Source organism: Hesperophylax consimilis, chromosome 22 (genome assembly GCF_061612785.1).
Source record: "Hesperophylax consimilis isolate HC1 chromosome 22, BYU_Hcon_1.0, whole genome shotgun sequence".
NCBI classification, from domain to species: Eukaryota; Metazoa; Arthropoda; class Insecta; order Trichoptera; family Limnephilidae; genus Hesperophylax; species Hesperophylax consimilis.
The window spans coordinates 22,641,714-22,662,977 of NC_142857.1; the positions used below are offsets into that span (position 1 = coordinate 22,641,714).

General features: G+C 35.6%; 1 protein-coding gene across 3 annotated transcripts in view; it reads left to right on the top strand.

The window, feature by feature from the left end:
• Nucleotides 1-21,264, top strand: part of Smr (nuclear receptor corepressor smrter) — a 608,275-nt gene that overhangs the window by 557,095 nt on the left and 29,916 nt on the right. The gene's annotated exons all lie outside the window — the stretch shown is intronic.

Consider the following 21,264-nt stretch of genomic DNA (forward strand, 5'->3'; position numbering starts at 1 on the left):
GGGTGACTTGGTAGGATCAAGTTTAATCGAACGTGTACTTAGTTGGCTCATTTCAGGTGTTGCGGAATAAAAGTATAGTATGTATGCATTTCGATGAGGCGTGCGTGCGTACAGAAGACAATATATATATATATGTTATTGATCTCATTTTCCTATTGGGCAGATTATCACAATTTTATTTCCTTATATTCACCATTTTTAACTAAAAACCAATATAATGGTTTTTAAATAAATTTGTATTTTTTATTCATTACTTCTAACAGAATATAAAGCTTAATTTTTCACATAATAGTCGACTTCACTAGGACTAAATAGTTATCAAGGTTAACAATTTATATATTTGAGAGAAGCACAACATAAAGGAATTAAATTATACAACCGTTGAGAAAAGAGTATTTTAAATACTTGTTACTTTCTGTATGTTCTTGTAGGTACTTATACTATTAATACTTAAAATAATCAAAATACATGATAATAGATTAATGTATGTATACGTTATTCAAAATTACAGTACATTCTAAAACATTTCATGTCTAAAAAATATTTGTAATTTTTTCACTTTAAATGTTAGCATTTCTTTAGCGCTATTTCCATTTAACTGTGGGATGTCGTTCATAATGTGGATATTTTCAGCGATCTCGAGGTGATTTTTAACGAAAACGGCGCTATATAAATAAGCCAAATATTATTTATCTCAACGTGTCCTTTAACAACTCTAAAGCATGAAGTATCCTTTAATTTTTAATTATATTACCACCTACATAACCCTTTTTCGTAAATTATACTGTATTTTTGTAATTCTTTAATTACTTTAGAAATGTTTTGATTTTTGTACTGATTTTGCAAAATGAATAAATAAATAATTCTAAACATTTTACAAAAATTGTAATGTTTCGATTAAATATAATAGTTTTTACCATCGCAAAGCTGTAATTCGTTCGAAGTGAAAGATCCTAAATAAATACGTGTAAGAATAATTTCATCAAGGCACTTAGGAAGTATTAAGGGCGGCTCGGGTCGTATAAGTAATCGAGCTGAAATGTAGCCCAAAGCCTCTGCAAACTCTGCTCTTCCTCTTCCCCGTCTCCCCCCATCCCCCTCTCCACCCCAAAGAGGCAGGCAGAGAGGTTGGCTACACGTGAACCAATAACTCAGTCAAATTACTGTGCCAACACGAGAGAATTTTACAAATCTCGTTGGTGGTGATAAATAATTAAGGTCGGGTTGTTTCACAGAATTTAGATAATTATTCATCAAATTTCAAAGTTAAAATTCAAGTTAAGTTGTGTTCAATTTCTGTTATTATTTCATCATAGGCCTGTTGTTTCATAGTATTTGGAAGGACTTTCAAGTTTAAATTAAAGTGAGTTGCTTCAATCATTGTAAAAATATACAAATTTTATGATCGCCTCTTGATTTCGCAATGTTCGAAAAAGATTGATTTAAGTGGTATATTATGATATATCAGATGTTACTTTTTGGTTATTCTATTTAAAAAGTCAATACCATTCAGACCTGGTTGCTGTATTACTCTTTTTGTAGGCTAAAAATTTACCATTAATAAATTAGTACAACGCTATATTAGCTCGTACAAAGTGAGTGCTTTATTTCACATTAATTAATTTGGTACGTCGCTAATGAAAATTAATTTGCCACTTTGAAATGTCACGCGGTAATTTTAATATAAATTATGAAATTAAACCATGTGTATTGTGATAACCATACTAACTACACCGACTGTACCTTTTTGGGATATTGCACGTGCAAAAGCGTTGGATAAAATTACTAGCAATAATTGAATATTATTGTCTATGTTTGGGCAATTTCGTTAAAATTTATACGTGTTTTTATCATTTTAACACTTAGCATTTCGTTACTTTTACGTTTTATTTATCAGTTTCTACCAATTACAGATAACTAGAAATCAGTTTTTTTCAGTGCTGAAATTCTGGGACTAACTACCGTAATTATGTACTGTCTGAGCAATAAGGGCTCAGAATACTAATGGAGATTTCCTACAGACTATATTACAAGCAGTGTAGGACAGTCGGAGGGTTTTAGAATCATTTAATAGTAGCTTCGTTAAAAAAAAACAAAAATAGTGTCTTGACGTGAGAACCGATAGAGGTGCCCATCTGGGACTCGATTCTCGACGAAGTTATTCCACTCGAACAACGAGTGGTTCGAACCACTCGTTGTTCGAGTGGAATGACGAGACTCAAGAATAAGAATTTCGACCAATGTATGCACTTTCGACGGCAATTGCTAGCGGCCTGGATTGGGAATCGATACCCATGTTCTTAAAACGATTCGGGAAAGTGGTGGGTGCCCTCGACTGATATAAAATATTGCTAATTTATTGAAATTATTCATATTGATATTTTTTAATGATAAAGTAATGTTTATAAGACGAGGCTTTTTATGCATGGCACAAAGGATAACAAATTATTATAAGCAATAATTAGTCGCCTGACTTCAGCATTAACAAAGCCTTTCCTACAAAAATAAAGTTGGATGTTTAAATGTGAAAAGATATAATGAGCAATAATTTTATTTTTCATTGAAATACTAGTACATATAGAATTATTTGGCGGGTTGGGAATAAGCCGACGTAGCTTAGTGGTTCAGAGCATCTGACCGGCAATCGTCAATTACTATCTCAGAGGTTTAATGGTTATATTGTCGAATAGTCTGTAAAATGGATCGTGGGGAGGGAGAGAGTGGTGTGTTTTTCGATTGACTAACCACTCTCTCTCCCTTAACGTATTTGCAAACCTTTCGTCTGTATGAAAAGACGCGCTGTTTTGTTTAAACACACCCGCTCCAGTGTCTCTCAGCATCTCCTCTCAACGAACTTTACGAACAAGATAATATTAAATGTAATAAATAATAGCAGTACAATCCGCTGGTAAGAAGCGCGCAAGAAGGCCTCAGATTTGCAACAAAGTGACCTAAAATAAAAAGTAAAACGTTTACGTTTAAAATGGTACGTATTTCGTTTTTATTCCTAATAATTATTTACATTAGTCAATGTGCGTTTATTATTTTTTCATAGTTTCATGTAGTGTGGGTAATATAATCCGTGGAAAAATAAAGTATTTATTGTTATCAACTTTAATTTGTAGAACTTCATTTCAATTTTAGGTTTTACTTTTATATACACTAGCTGATGTTTACCCGGATTTCCTCGAATTTTCTCTACTTTCTACAAATATAATATGCGTGTATTATATATATAAACCTTCTGAAAGAAAATCTCTAAATGAAAGTGAAAACCCTGTCAAAATCCGTTGCGTTTAGAAGAATCAAGCGCACAAGCAGACACATGCAGATAGCGATTTTAGTTATTAGTATAAAGGGGGTGACAGATTACGCTATAAGTTCAAAGAGTTTTATATTACTCCATATTGCTTGCCTTACAACTCCATACAGACCTGTCACACCTAAAAATATGATGTGTTATGAAGTGTAAGCGTGGCGACGATATTCGCTGTGATCTGCTAACCCAGGCTATATTTGAAAATTCTGGGACCCCCTCTCCTACCTACGGCAGGAGAAGGGGTCAAAACAATTTACGGAGCGCCGTATTTACCCGGCTGTTATCTGTCAAAGTGACAGATCCCATACAAAGAAATGATATTCCGCGGCAGTCTCCCAATTGATCTGACTCCCTCTCCGGAGGAAGATTATAGCGTAGTGTGTCAGCCCAACATATAATACGTACAGCACACCCATTTTATGTGTGCAAAATATAGCGTAATGTGTCTAAGGCCTTATACAGAAGAGAATCGATAATTGTTACTATTCAATTTATAAAAAAGAGTAATGGGCGACAGCAGCAGCTGTTTCGCCTTCTGAAGGCATTATCAAGCTGTCAGAAGGCGAAACATGTGTCACGCGTAATAATAATAACACCGCAGAACTTGTTTATAAATAAACCATTTTCTATAAATTAAACAACATAATTAATGAATTAAAAGAAAAAAAATAAAAAAAGATAAATCAAGTAATAGTAACAATTATTTTATGACATTTGATTATTATTTATTACTAGTAGACCCAGCAATTCTAGACTTTCTCGGACCTGTTCCACCATTCAAAAATATATATTCCACATGGTATACACGATGATACAGTTAAAAAACTACATTACATCGACTTTAAATCGAATCCGTATCTTCCTAGTCCCCGACTTATTCTAGCATTCAAACCACTCTCTAAACACTCCTGGCACTAATAAGAACAAACTTTGAAATTTTCAACGGTATCAGTCGACTTCTCGGGTTTTGCGAGCACAAACATACGCAGGCTGGAATTTTATACATTCAAATTTATTTATTTGCCAGTAATTTCCAATATTTTGAATGTTCAATGAACAGGTGAAAGGGACACGTGTTCCGCATTCTGTGATCAAGTTTGCAAAGTCAAAAATCTACAATACCGCCAGTTAACTGGCTACAAATGACTCGATATGAGATATTTCCACCCGATAGCTAAGTAGCAGATATGAGATAGCGGAGGACTTATCTAGTGTGCCGCATACGGATGGTGCCCGGGGCTGCCACCCAACTCTAATGTGATTGAGAGAGATTTTATTCATCGCTTTGCTGTATTTATTATGTATGCGATTTACTCTGGGGGGCGCCAACACGAATCTGTCTCAATGAGAATAATTCAACGGCGGCTTTCTTCGGGTTTATTCTTTTTAATGCGACACGTGCTGAGGTATGGTGACGTTATTACTCAATTCCCCCGCACCTGGACAACTGTAGTACCGATGTCAGGGAATTTGGTTTCACTCATGTTTGACGTTTGACACGATAATTTGCGCTATTACGATTTTTCGTCAACAGTATCCATACATAAATTTAATTAAAATTGTTTTTAACAAACATAGTACGAATTTGGGGGGCAAATATATCGGCGCATTTTATCACAGATAATTTATTATTATGAAAATATATTTTTAAAAACTTTGTGGCGTCATTTTAATTAGATGAATATAAAACTAGGCCCCTTTTAGCGAAATAAATCAATGTTTTTTCCAAATTAAACTGAAAGCTTTGGATCAGCAGAAAGTGTACTGAATAAAGCGGTAAACTCCCTGGAACTTTTCAATAGTGTTTTTTTTTAATTTTTATATTAACTCCACACAGGAGGCCCTGAAGAAAATAATTAGTGTCTGTGATAAAAGTTGGAACCGTACATAGGATATGGGTATCAAACTACGCGTCTCAACCTACACAACACGAATGGCTCGGTAAAATCAGTAAGCTCCTTGGCACCTTTTTTCTCCAAATATTCATTTCTTTTCTTAAATTTTGTAGGCCCACACTCCTTGCTTCATCCACATTCAAACATCAAATCGCTTAGCACTTCTACCAATTAGTTGCCTGCCAACGGGCAAAAGCTAGTATGAAAATAAAATACTTTGTATACACCACTACTTAATAGAAACATTTAGATCAAATTGTAGTGCCTACAAAGTATTTTATTTTCAAATAATTTTTTTAAAGTTTGTGATTTACATGATTTTGTTGTATTTTAACATTATTTTTGAAATTTATTAGTGGGCTCTTATCAAGATAACGAAATCATCACTCTTTACGAAGTCTTCCATTTTACACTGGTAGTCCATTATTATCATCAATAAAATGTGAGACTTTGTAAAAAGTGATGATTTCGTTACGTTAATAAGAGACCCCACTTGTAAATAGTAGGAGAATAGAAGGATAATATGTAATATAACTATCCTAACCAAAATACACTTTTCCCAACTTGCCTTTTGGTGGTCGTGAGGTGATATGGTCCACCTGTTTTACAGTGTACAAACTTTACACCGTTCAAATAGGAGCGCTCTTGCGAGATGTCACAAATGAATTCAAAAACCACGCAAATTTTATTTATTTTTAAAGAAAGACAAACATTCCCGGTTACGAATCGTCGTAAGTAAACGGAAAATGTTGCTTGTGTTGATCTAAATCAAATGGCTAGCCGAGGGATTGAACTCACGTCGCCTGTGTGGGACGAAAACACGATGCCAACTCAGCCACTGACCGGCCATATTATATTTTATTTCCTATATTGTATTTTCGCGACCGGTATTTGAATTTGGACCTTCAGCTAGTCAGGCGACTGCTCTAAACTACCTAGCTACCTAGGCAACATTTGTGGCCGCCGTTTAGTACTGTCAAATTTACAGCATATCTGTGATTTAAAAAAATATATGTTTTATTAAAAATAATAATAAAGTGATTCGCAATCTGCAGCCCTGTCCCAAATGATATTTCCATACGCGGCTGTGGTTTTTTGTCAAAGCGAAATGTAATATCGGTAATTGGGGCTGCTGTGTCAATGTTTGGCAACAATCTGACGATTGAGCAAACTCCCGACGGCTCCCTGTGGGGTGGGGCGGGTGTAGCGGGTGTAGCGGGCGGCACCGCCCCCGGGTCCCCACCCGCTGATGGGTGGGCGGGTGGATCCGCGGATCTCCGCCCCGCGGGTCTCTAGGCGCGTGGCAGTACGGAGAACATGTACAGACTTATCAATAATGTATGTTTTTAATTTTATATGCTATAATTAATCGGATTTCACATTTTTGTGTGGATTCCATCCATTCCATGGAAATATCTTGCTTGTAAAATTAAACAATTAATAGTTCCTCTTCTATTTACAGGACGTATTTGATTAGAAACTAATTAGAATATGAATCCATGAACGTAATTCGTTCATCGTGATTGTTCTCACTCTCAATCAGTATACGTATATAGATAGCAGGTATACGTGGAAAATATAAGCTTTGGAAAGTCAACATATCTGAAAGCTGCAGAACTAAAAAAACGCCATTGTGAATTTAAGCGTTATAAGAAATGACTTTAGCCGTGTTTAGTGACCAGATCTGAAAAGTCACGTAGGGTACTCCTCTCCACTTCCTTTTGCCTCACAACATACCTAAACGTGCGTAAGCCATAGTCCCACCCTCTTTGGGCAGTTGGGACTCTTGCGCGGTATTCACATGAGGTAGCCACTATGTTAAAATGTTTTTCATTTTGTGTATTCAAATGAAGGAAGTTTTATACCATTACTTTATTTAAAATTTCAGATCCAGAATATAATCACAGACGGAGAAATCTTAATGATATGAAATATTATCAATTTGTTGAAATTCTGGTCAAATTATTCGTTTTCCTTTTTAAAATGGGACTGGAGGCCTATAACGAATGGTTTTGACAAATTTCATAACATCAGTAAAGCATGAATATGTTATGCGGAAGTCGAAATTATTCTTAAAAATAAAACTATTGTCGCTTCTCGTCCATTATATTTATTCGTACAAGGCCACCTGCGTGGAGCACGTGTTCACATATATTCTGAATGACTAAGATTTTATCAGGAAATGATCATGCAGTCACATTTTTAACAGTATCTTGATAAAAAAGCCGTAATCATTTTTCTCAGTGAATATTACGAGTACCTTAATATTATTTTCAGAACACCCCCAGTATTATTATATCGGAGACTTTTGCGATTTCCCCGGAGGCAATATTCCTTTTCCTTGACTTCCTTGCAACTTGTAAATTCCCCAGCGGTGGTGACATTCAGCAATTTAGAAATTCAGCATCCGTTCCCTGCTTTTGTTTACCCTTCTGAAGGTGTGTACAGGAACTTGTGTCGTAAACTCTTCACAGCGCTATTTCTTCGAGACTTGCGGTAAATAGCCGAGGACCCACGTTAAACCCTTGCGTAATCCTTTTTCCAAAATATACCCTTAAAGTTATTCTCTAATATGTTGATTTGTTTTCCAAATGTACTACAGTAATATCAAGGAATACACGCATCAAATTAACAACATAAAACGCGATAAAAATCTAGGTCGTAAACAACAAAATCACTATCAAAGATGTAATATTTTCAGAAAAACAAAAACGTTGTTAAACATGTTATTTTAAATGTTATGCCTAAAAGTACAAGTTATTTTTAGGGCCTATGTCATAATTGAGGGTGTTGTATCAGGGGGTTTTTGGGGAAAAATTAAGAGTGAATCCCTAAAACACAGAAGTTGCGATATTGTAATAATACTTGTGATTATTATAATATTATTGTTATTAATCTTTAAGCTATTCAAAATTAACACTAGTCCTCTAACCATTGAAATGAATGTTTATGATTATCATGATAAATATTCATATCAGTTTCCTTGCGACATTTGAGTGATTTTAGTTTAATTTAAATCGTAACAAACCCAAAACGCGTTCATAAAAAAACTCAATATAAGCAAACAAGTAGCAAATGATTGGTCACCATGTATGTAGGTGTATATTCCCCGCCAAAATACAGTCCATTCGATTAATCCAATCAGATATTGCATTAGCTTCTAAATCGACAAACCACACTCCCCTGCAACCCCTGATTCCTCCCCCCCACCGATTGACAAACACGCTGTACTTTCAATTATTATTATCATCCCGATACTGACTGCAAACCCCCCCCCCCCCTGGGATGGGACCGCGGAACTGGGAACACTGCTAACCCTTTGTTTGGTTTAGGAACTAACTTAGTGCGTGGACTCGCGATTACGTTGATCAGTCAACTACGTATGACTGAATTATGGTCTAACTACGAGATCATTTCATTAATCACCCCACATTATTCACATTATGAAAGTTCACGCTTTCTAATCTGATACTCTCTCCTAACTCTCCTCCGCAATAAGAAGAAAAATAATAAAGTTCTAAATGTTGCCAAAAGTGTATCGATTTATTTATGATGGCTTAGAGTTAAAACATTGAATCTCCAATTTTGGCCGAAAATGAGCTAAGTACTGAAACGTACCAAAGAAGGCCTATATTTTTATGGTTTAAAATATTGCATCCCTTGAATCTACCGTCCCAAAGATATTAACATATATATATTGTAAATCCTCCAAGCAATATATTTAAGAGCGCAGCTATTGTATCTCCTTAACAATAATTTGTATTTTAATGCTAAATTAACGTCCATGCCAAAATATTGTATTTACTTAAGTTAGAGAAACTAGATAATATGGAACTAAAAATATTTTTATATCACAAAAACTAATGTTTCAAAGTTTGAAAATCTTCAAACTCACATTTCTCAATATTGTCTTTTATGGAGATACAATATTTTTAATCTAAGCCATTTTAATGATTTAAAAAAAATATTTTTTTGGGTTTGTGCTTTTTTTAAACCTCTTCATACTATTTAAAATTCAACCTTTCAACCCCAGAGTATTCCTTTGGCTATTTCTTTAAAAATCAACAACGTTATTTCAAACTCATGCCATTCAAAGGGCTTAGATATTTACAAAATAAAAGACAAGGTTAGGAACCCTTCACATCAGACATGAACAGTTTGGTGTCGAGTGTTTACCCTGTGCAGTGTGCTCAACTGTACTGTACATCTGAATGAAAGTCCTCGATCATACATAATATTATTATAAGGAACCCTCCGGATAAAAAATGCAATACACGGCGTCAAGATTTATTCAAATATTAGCACGTGAAAGGAAGGGGACTTGGTTTTACTCAAAATATTAAGGAAATATGCAAATAGTCAAAGGCATCATTCGTATTAGTTCCTCCATCAATTTTCAATAATAATATATTTACAACATTTCATCTGCACGGAGAAAACTTACAGATACTGCTATTTTAAAATATTAAGGAGATATGCAAATAGTCAAAGGCAGCGTTCGTATTAGTTCCTCCATCGATTTTCAATAATAATATATTTACAACATTTCATCTGCACGGAGAAAACTTACGGATACTGCTATTTTATTTTACTCAAAATATTAAGGAAATATGCAAATGGTCAAAGGCAGCGTTCGTGTTATTTCCTCCATCGATTTTCAATAATAATATATTTACAACATTTCATCTGCACGGAGAAAACTTACGGATACCGCTATTTTATTTTACTCAAAATATTAAGGAAATATGCAAATGGTCAAAGGCAGCGTTCGTGTTATTTCCTCCATCGATTTTCAATAATAATATATTTACAACATTTCATCCGCACGGAGAAAACTTACGGATACTGCTATTTTATTGAATCTCTTCAAGTTATTCGTAATCCGGTTAAAATCGGATTGCGGGCCAGTAAAACACGAATGTGTTATCGCGATCTCGGAACACGTGTTCATAAAAATTCTAATATTTTCGCATTTCGCCATCGTATATTATCAGGACAAATGCAGCTGCGTGAACACGTGTTCCGATTTATTACGAATGTACTAAAAGTTTAACAGGAAACGGTCTACAGTCCCGTTTTTAACCGGATTTTTATAAATAATCATGTTTCTCGGTGTGGGTCTAAAGGTAATATTTTCATTATAATGATTCCTTCTGCACTTCTTAAAGTGGAAATAGGGATGAAAACTCATGTAGACAGTCGTCTTTCTCTCTTGATGGTCAAGTATGCAAAATTTCATTGATCTGGGACTATGGATTTGTATAAAAAAACAAATATCCAGTCCCTCGCAGACACTCTTGTAATATATAGATTTTAGAATATATTCGATATGTATATGAGGTATTGCATTGGTAATAAAGCCTCAATCGTAAATTCCCTCGCGGCCAATCTCCCGAAAGCCATCCTTTTTAATATCATATCGTCTATTTAAATATTCAGCTATTTCAGTTTAGTGAAGGAGCGGTTGACGCAGCTTCCTTTATGGACCGTCTCGTCTCCCGGGAATTACGGGTACGGGGTACCGCGGCACTACCTTTGTGCGGCGGGTAATCGCTCGAACGGAGATCGCTCCTAAGGAGACAATAGTATAATCGTCCCGTTGTTTGCCGCTGATGTCGGCACAATGGGGTCCCGCGGGCCTCTGCTACTCGCTACGCTACTGCCACAACCACAGCCACTGTTACTGCCTCAACCTACACTTTTTCAATCAAATCAAGCCCATGTGACGTAATGAATAAGATTAAGAAAGGGACTTTAGATTGTTTGTACACGGATACACCACGAAACGTAGGACATTAATATAGATATACTGCTGTCACTGTTAACAGCCTTGTTCCATGTTGACAAGCGACTGTCTCCACTTGAATAAGGTTTTCAATGGTTTTCCTTATTTCCAAAGGCGAATGCGGAGGAATTACTAAACATAAGCCATAGCCGACACCCTCCCACTCCCAATCCCAATACAACACAAACAGACACGTATGTATATGGGGACAAGGCAACAGCAGCAGTCCTGCTGCATGTGCAGCAATCCTGCTGGATGTTAGCAAAACACGTCATTTTGTACGGTTTTTCAGAAACTATTTTTTTATCTACTCAAAATACAGAGGACCTATTTAATAGCATGGAAATTTTTAATACCCCCATGAGGTAAATATTGTGAGGCGCGATTGATGCCGTTCTATTTATATAAATACCAAGAATAGTTAAATTCAATAAATTTCAATGATTCCCACTCCATGACGAATAAAAATCTGGAAAATTAAAAAAATATGTTTGCGCATGGAGACAAGATAACACTCTTCGACCCGTTAGTTTAGTTAGTCGAGCGGTTCAAAGGATCTAGTTTTGACCCAGGTGTGGCTGGTTCAATTTCTTGCTTTCTAAATCCCTCAATCATTACACAATAAATATTTTCCGCTTATTGCCATATTATTCGTAACCGGGAAGCGTTTGTCTTTCTTTATAAAAAAAACATTTTCTGAGGGGTGCAATCATATTCTATGAAAGATTTATTCTAAAACCCTTAAGAAATAGACATATACCATCGTGGAATTTTCCGTAGGCCTTTGATATACAATTCCGTAGTACATTATTTTGTTGTGTCTCATAAGGTTTAGCCAGCGCATATTTTTTACAACTTGATCTCTAAATGATAGTGAAAACTCTATCAAAATCCGTTGCGTAGTTTATAAGAACTAAACGCGCAAAGCGGACTTTGTTATATACTATTTAGAGATGAAATCATAATTATTCTTTGTATTCCAAACAAAACAAAAAATGTACCCACTCAACTTAATTTTAAAAATAAAAATAAAAAGTTTTTTTTTATTTTTTTTTTATAGTGAATACCTCACAAGAGTCCCAACTGCTCCCGTCTGGAGCCAGTGAGACTATGGCATCCCCAATTGGGGGATGTTGTGAGGCTGAAGGTAAGTGGGGAAGGGAAAGAGGAAGGTGGGGAAGTACCTGGCTATTCAGATCTAGTCACTAAACACGGCTAAAGCCATTTGGAGCAACGTTTCAATTCTGAATGGTGGTCTTACACCAGGGCGATACTGGTAGTATCTTCCACTCTTACTATACTCGTACTATCTTTCACTCAGTTAATGCGGAGGGTAGATATTATATCATCCTCTTGGTTTAATTAATGAGCTGAACCACACAATCTCTGAATTGAATTATTCCTCTCAAGTCTCAATAAAGCACCATTTGGTAATTCGATTAATTAAGCCCCAATTAGTGCGCCTCGGTGCGCTGCCGTGTACTTCTCTTGGAAGTGTTTCGCTGAGGTGTCTTTCTCCCGATCCCCCCCCGGCACCCCTTATCACGCATCCTGGCCAACCAGCCAACCACCACCCGATGGAGCATGTATCTTTAACATTGTAGGTATTTATAACTTACTTACAATTTGGTTATTAATTTGGCAAGCGTATTTCGTTTCAGTGAATCAGATTTCACGGGTACAAAAAAACCACGAACAGACACCTGAAATTAGTATTTTTAGTGAAATAAAATCCCACCTTTTTCTTCCCCTACCCTCCTATCTTCAGCCTCACAATATACCCCAATTGGGGATGCCATAGTCTCATTAGATCCAGACGGTTGGGAGCAGTTAGGACTCTTGTGCGATATTCACATAAAAAAATAATAATAACGTTTCGTTTTGACCTGGTATTTTCGTTATTTTTTATTCATAGTATTACCTACAATAGAATTCCACCACGAATTAACAGTTAGAAAGAGTTACAGATACAACTTTCTTGTACAAGTAATAATTCATCGCGTAAACGTTTTTAACATTGACTCTGTACCCTCCATTGCATGGTATTTTCGTGACATGTCATCTATGGTGATGCTGTGTAAAAAATATAAAGAAATAAGATAATTTATTTTCTTGTTGGCTAGATTAGGTAGCTAATAGAAAAATGGTCGCCAGTGACTATTAAGCCCGTCGTCCCACGAGTCGGTAAGCAATCGGCATAAGCCGAATGCTCCAAGTCCCTGAGCATAAAAGTTTCACACTGAACTGCGCCGCAGACCGTTACCTTACAATAGCGAACATTACAATAACATTTTCTGTTTATGTCGATTGCTCACCGATCCGTGGGACGATCGACTTGGATATCTGAGTTCGGGGCTGGTAAACTTTAAAGAAAAAACGTAGAGAGGCGGTAGATACTAGATACAAGTTTCGAGAAGGAAGGGAGGCGGTGGATGGGTAGGGTAGGTGAATGAGAGGGCTGAAGGGGTGGTAATTACTGCAACTTAGGCAGTTATATCAATTATCATTCAGTGAGCAATTTGCCAACACTCGAAACTTCCACCCTATCTACATTTTACTTACGCTTACACCGACTTCCACCATCTCTTCAGTCGATTAAACCCTCGTCACACTTGACGTTGTCATCAAATCGATTAAAAGCTTTTGACTTTAGGCCCGTCAGTGTTTAATCAAAATTAAAGTTAGGCTGATTGATCAGCCGTCAAACATAACATATCAGTCATAAAAAATGAACAATGATTCGAACAACGTATATTATTCTTAATGGGATTTAAAAACAAGAATACGGTGTGAATGTTATGAAAACCGGTTAGTAGCTGGTTACACAAAACGCTGACACGATCTTGGTCCATATCCGTCTAATCCGATTCCATCCTGCAAGTGAAGTTGTCCTTACCTCTTTCGGGGGCTGGCACCACCACCCACTTCACCACCCACTTCACCACCCACTTCACCACCCACCCCAGGACGGGGTACAGTGGGTGTAGTGGCTGGGTGGAGGTGGAGTGCCGCGCTAATTAGCCCGGGATTATTAAATTAATTCGCCGCTTTAACTTGACTAAACATTTATGCTGACGAGCGGCACGTCTTCTCTTTGGCCCGTGTCTACTGCCGAGCGCGTGCGTCGATCCGATTCTATTATTTACACTTCTTGCTTGCTACACGGCAGAATTACAGTTGGGGCTGTAAATGAATACGAACAAATAATTCTACGTTTCATTAATTTTAAATTAAATATCTCGCTAGAATACATAAATTATCTTTTACTATTAAATACTCTCACAATTCATACACTGGAAGACTGGTGAAAATAAATTATTTAACTTTCTTAAATACTAAAATACTAAACTCTAAATTAGACCGCTCCGCGAACCCCTGCAACTTATAAACTTATACATACCCACAATAACAGCACGACACAATACTCCATTCTACCGCAGTATGCATAAGCGCATTTACATTACTCATTCTCCAATACAGCAGTTTCACCCTGTGTGATAGCAATACTTACGTGATATTGACATGTTTAATGTTAACTATTCGCAAGCCTTTGAGTATCGCTTTGCAAACCTATTAGATCACTGTATTTTTATAATTTCTTTTTTGTATTTTTATTTCATGTATGTATTTTTGTCTTTGGAATTTTATTATTTCTTTCTCATATATGTATTTTTGTCTATTGTAATTTTATTATTTCTTTCTCACATTCTAAATTATTCATCTTCAAAATTATACCACATATACTTATGTTAAAATGTTTAAATAAATATTGCAGTGGGAGAACTCGTTCCTTGATAACATGATCGAAACGAAAAGAAACAAATGAACCGTGTTGCGCATATCGACAGCTTTAAAGCAAAGACATCGTATCTCCATTTCTTGTCGAAAATAAGTTATGAATTAGACTCTACTAACGAGAACCCCAAATTGTATGTGTAAAAATGACATTCCTAACTCACACATTTCCCCACATATTTACACATTTCAACGTGTTAAATTAAATTTTCAAAGAGATTCAAATTTTTAACTTCGTTTATCTCGAAATAATGGTTTATTTTTAATAATATTGTTACCTATACGATAATATTGTTTTTATACACGATAAAAAATTCACTGTCCAGAAGTGATATCAGAAACAACCCCATTCGCACCATTTAAACCAGAATTTTGATAATTTTTGTTGAAACTTTGTACATTTGACCATCAAAATTAGAGAGAAATTACTCTCCACGTATGATTTCGAAGAATTCTGCCTAAAGGTCGGGCAAAGCCGGGGTTTTCAACTAGTTTTTATGAAAAGTGAACAAATGCAAAATCGGGTCTAATTGCTTAAGATATTTTCGTAATTTTAAAGTCCAGTAGATTCTATAGCTATTTCTGCGCAGTGTCCAAACGCTTCCGAAAGCTAATGTTGGTACACCGTAATTAATCGACTGGCAGATCTCCTGCTCTTCCTCCCTTCCCCACTCCCACCTCCAGTACAGTACCCGGTGTTGTTAAGTAAACACGAGTACTTCGATAGAAATGGCTTAATGCCCTGTTTAGTCATTATTACAAACAACAGTTGTTTTTTTTATATGATTTCTACAGTTTTGAATACTATTTTATGTTATTATTTTTTTAATATCATCGGTTAACCAAATGACATGTACATTTTAGTCCGAATATGCTCAGGAATCATTGGTTAAAATTCCTCTGGTACGTGCTGTTACAACCTGTAAATACGGAGTAAAGTACGTGCCGTTACATCCTGTATATACGGAGTAAAGTACGTGCTGTTACATACTGTATATACGGAGTATAAAGTACGTGCTGTTACGTCCTGTATATACGGAGTAAAGTACGTGCTGTTACACCTGTATTATATTATATATTTATATTATGACGGCCGGCATAGTCCAGTGGTAACGCATTGGACTGCCATTCCGAAGGTCGCGGGTTCGAACCCGGCGTGCGCAAATAAATTTTATTTGATTAATTTGTGTTATTTCACAATTAATTAATTAAAATAATATATAGTATATTTGCGGCACGTTCCAGAGTGGAAGATACTACCAGTATCGCCCTGGTGTAAGACCACCATTCAGAATTGAAACGTTGCTCCAAATGGCTTTAGCCGTGTTTAGTGACTAGATCTGAATAGCCAGGTACTTCCCCACCTTCCTCTTTCCCTTCCCCACTTACCTTCAGCCTCACAACATCCCCCAATTGGGGATGCCATAGTCTCACTGGCTCCAGACGGGAGCAGTTGGGACTCTTGTGAGGTATTCACTATAAAAAAAAATACGGAGTAAAGCCACAAAAAGCTACTCCTTTATGCAGGCGAATTTTCTTTAATTTTTTATGGGGGATGGGAGTTTTTCTTGTTATATAAACCTTGTTATGGTTCTCTTGTATCCAAAAAATAAAATACCAATAAAAATCTCTATCGTGCCCAACGCTTGATGCCTACACCTAAAACTATATCCAAGAATATTGCAAGGATATCTCTACGAAAAATATTCTGACCATACTAAATAGGTAATTATAAATTATAAATTCCCTCGATAGAAAAAAATCGCGAAGCATGTTCCGAAAATTATTAAAAACACATTTGTTCTGTTAAATATTTTGTTATAGGTATGAAAAATGTCAAAGTGAGAAAATTTTGCTTTATTTAAACGGGTCATGTTTTATTAAATATTTTCACCTTTTTATCGTATTTCCTTAATATTAGCGCGTCTCCTTCAACATTCGTATTTACATATCTCCCTTTCAAACTATCTTCTTCTTTTTGAGCGCTTACTACGGAGTCTTATGTAATGAGTTCTTATAAATTGTTTTTTTTTTACCCACAAGTATAAATGGAAATGGAACTTGTAAACTGATCTAAACTGCCTAGTACATATTCATAATTTGAGGCTTTTCTAAAATCATACTTTCTTGGAGAAACAGAAATGGCTTTTACTCAATAATGCACAATCTATAAAAATAATAATGTAAATGTTCGTTTGTTCAAAATCTTAAATCTCCGAAAGTTCTTCACGGATTGCTTTGACATATTGACTCAACGTTTCATTTGAATACGCGTGTGTTTTTATATACCTGTATCACAGACATATGAATATATAGACTAGAATTAAAGATGAGGGGTAAAATCAACTGTTGAAGAACGAAGAGGGTAAAGCTGACTGTGATTCGTCAATAAATCAATCTGACAGTATATAGGCATATCGCATTATAATATCACCATTTAGTTCTTAAAAGTAAAATCTGCTTTTGAATGAATAGACATTTTTACATGGGAGCGCAAATTACTCGCCACGTTATGAACAAATTTGCGAAGTCCAAATTCGGCAAAATAAATTCCTTCTATTTCCAGAATCGAATATTTCGTTTACGTATTTAGTTAAGACACTTTTATAAATGTTCATAATTTACTTCCCAGCAACCAACCAGCTTTGTGTTTCGCGTCCAGACTTATCTCGATGTGTTAGTATATTATGTTTCTACAACTGATCCATATTATACGATGTGAATATGCTTAAAATAAAGTAAAATAATGCTTATATATATGGAATGTAATACGACAATTGGGTTTATTCTCTTTTTCACATCTATTTTTACAAGTTTTCATACCACAAGCCACCATTTTGCCGTGTTATTTCGTAAAATGAACCGATGATGCCTCGACCATAGTTCGCACAAGAATGATGACGTCACGTTTTCTAAATTCACTTGAGGCCATACGCGAGCCCAGCCGGCTCCAATGGAACCGGTATGGGGAGTGGGGAATAATACGCTTTTAATCACTTAGGGCAGGTCTACTAATATTCATATGTCTATGACCTGTATCGTATATGACATCAGGTAACAAAAATGATTTTATTTTTAAACAGCGCAATTTATTGGACGTAAAAGCAACACGCTCTATTGTTTCTCTATCTGCACAGACAGATGAGCCACAGCAAGGCGTGACGGGGTACAGCAGGTATTTAATATGAATATAAAAAGGTTTTTTACTCAAATTGAGTTGATGTATTTTGCAATCAATATTGAATAGTGATTAGTCTTTAGTGCTTACTGTGTTCTTTAATATACCTCCACCTCAATTATACCGTGAAATATAAATGCCATCAGACAAAGAGAGCTAATGTGGGATATTTACGTTACTTTATTTGTTTGTTTGTTACGAGTATTCCGATGAATATGGAACGAGGATTGATGCGTTTGCCATCGATTCTATCCGTGATATTCATTACTTAAAAGCCCTAGTTTATTAGATTGTTACAATAATAATTATAAATTCATCAAACCTACACATTCGTATGGGACGGTCACGCGGATCGGTGTTTAAACCAATTAAAAATTCAGTACCCGGGACTCCATTGGTAGGGAATTGAATGGTAAGTGAGACCAACGCACGTAACAAAGCACCTTCAAACGAATATCCAGACCCATACTCAACATTCCTCTTACCATCTCCTCCTACCTTTCACCACTTCCTTAAGCTTAACAACATACTTCAATTGGGGATTGTAATTGCCTTAGTTCCACTGGCTCCGGACAGTTGGTACTCTTGTGCGGCATTTAAATGAAAAGGGCCCTAATAAAGCGGCGTATCTTCGTACTAATTGGAAAATACAATCCTAGGATTTCAAGATTTGATTTTGGCAATCTGCAAATTTTACGAACCGCGAAGTGAAAATACAATTTTTTTCACTCATTATCTTTAACAAATTTTAACATATACCTCAAGTATTTTTTAAAAGTTTTTAAATCAGATGTAGACGGTAATTTCCTGTTAGTTGTTTGAACATCAAGTGTGCAAAATTTCACCAAGAAGCATCATAATTGAAATTATCATTGCTTTAAAGGGTGGAATTTTATAGGTATGCACGGAAAAATGAGTATTCCTAATTTATTAAGAATCTCTCTTTTAATTATTGGTAATCCGGCAAAAGCGTGATTGCAAACCGTTTCCTGATAAACTTTTAGTAAATTCGCAATAATATCCGAACACGTATTCATACACCTGCGCCTGTCTTGATAATAATATGTAATGGGGAAATGCGAAAATATTAGGATTTTTATGAATACGTTTTCAGACATCGTGACAATACATTAGTATTTTACTAAAAGTTTATAATAATAATATTTGGCTAATAATATATAGCGCCGTTTTCGTGAAAAATCATCTCAAGGACGCTGTACAAATATATTTCTTAAATAATTCAGGAAACTTATTAATTCATTCTTTGGGCCTGCATTTATCATAATAAATGAGCTTAATATTTTTTTATCGGTATTTTTTCTTCGGGTGGTTACCGAAATCTCACGTACACAGCCACCTTCCTCTTGTTTTGATTTTTTAAGTGTGCAAAATTTCATCAATTTCGGAATAAAACTGTAGATTTGTATAAAATACATAGATTATAAAAAAAGAGGTTTTAAAAATTCAATAAAATTTCCCCATTATGGTTTCGGGAAGTATGAACAAATCTGGACTGGAATTCAGGAATTGGATTCCCGAACACCAACCATTCTGTGTCACATTTCAATGAGTCAGTGAACCCTCGATACTCTGTTTCAATAGCAACATGCATCAAACGACACATTATTATTGGTATTTTTGTAGATCAATCAATACGCCTTTCATTTGTTAATTTCTTTGTTTCGATATTAAAATTTTATTTGCCTCCGACGCTATCGTACGCCCAATCTGAAAGCCCTATTCGATAATGACAAATTATTGCAATTGATTTTTCTTGTTTCAATTTCATTAGTCGAACTATTGATACAATGGCTACTATCATGATTGGATTGTTAGAGTTTTAATAAATAATAATGTGTTTTTAAACTTTTGTGTGGGGAGCAAAAAGTGTTGGGCATTATTAAAAGGGAGTGGAATAAAACTTAGATGAATCTAGTGATAATATAAGTGTTTTAAAAATATTCACTAATTTTTCCTTGTGAACTTAATCACACATTTTCAAATGTCGAAATACTCTCTTGAGCAGAAGATCAATTTCATTTGCATTTATGGGTTCTAGAAGCCGAAAGGTCACACTGTAAATTGGCGACGTTGGTTTTCTTATATATCGGTATAGATCACACTTGTACGGATTACTAGTTCAGAGTTTCGAATGTGTTTTCTAGCAGCCTTTCATAAAAAAACACTTCAAAATTTGTCAAGTGTTATTTTATTGATTATGATAAATTACGGAATTTGTGTTGTGTTGGGTAATTTTTTGTTAAAAATATTATATTACTAGGAACCTACTTTATCGCTTGTCTGAATTATTCTAAGAATCAGTTAAAATTTTGAAAATGACACTATAATTCAAAATTTCAGTTCATTGAACCATATTATACATAGGAGGCCCTGAGGAAAATAATTTCCCCAAGGTTTATGCCATCTTTGTTGAAGGTCTTTTTAAAGAAATGAAGGAGAGGATATTCTGGGAAGGAAAAAGGTATGAGGGGGGTGGGTAGGAATCTAGGGATCAGTGTTTCCAGGAGTGACGGACGTATCTCCCGCGTACTGCGGTGCAAGGCAATGGGTTGAGTCAACCAGTCTCCCTTTTCCCGAACCGGCCCGCAACGCATCCGCCTCCATCCACAATGCATCCGCCGCCAAGACCTAGAGAAACCGTAGCAAACCACTTGGGCTGACCTACTTTATTTTATTTTGTTTTATTTGGAAAACCAACAGTTATAATATTTTATAAAGTGTAGCAGTGTAAGTAATATAAAATACAACCAATAATAGGTTTCCACTGATGGATCTTAATTATTTAGTGAATATGAGAGAAAAAAGTTATATTGGCCTGTGGGATGGGATGGGATGGAGGAAGGGAGGGGTATGGGATGGATCTAGTCTATGTGATGAGTAACATGCTAATGTAAATGTTATTTTATGATTTTAGATTTAAACATGCGAGGTGTTGTGTTAAATAAGTCAAATGTGTTCTACGAATTGTTGAAAGTGTGGGAAGCCCGGTGAATGAATGTATTTTGTAACAATTATTTTACAAGCAATAATTATTAGCCTGAAACACTCATCCACATTGAAAAATCTCCTGATAAAAGATACATGACGCCAACGGGACTTGAACCCGTGTCCTTTCGATTTCCGGTCGACAGCTCTGACCACTGAGCTATTGCGGCTTATCTCTGCGAAATAATTCAATATATACTAGTGTTTCATTCAACAATGACTGCTTGTTATATTTTTTCACCTGAAACAACCAACTTTATTTTATATGAGAAAGGCATTGTAAGTG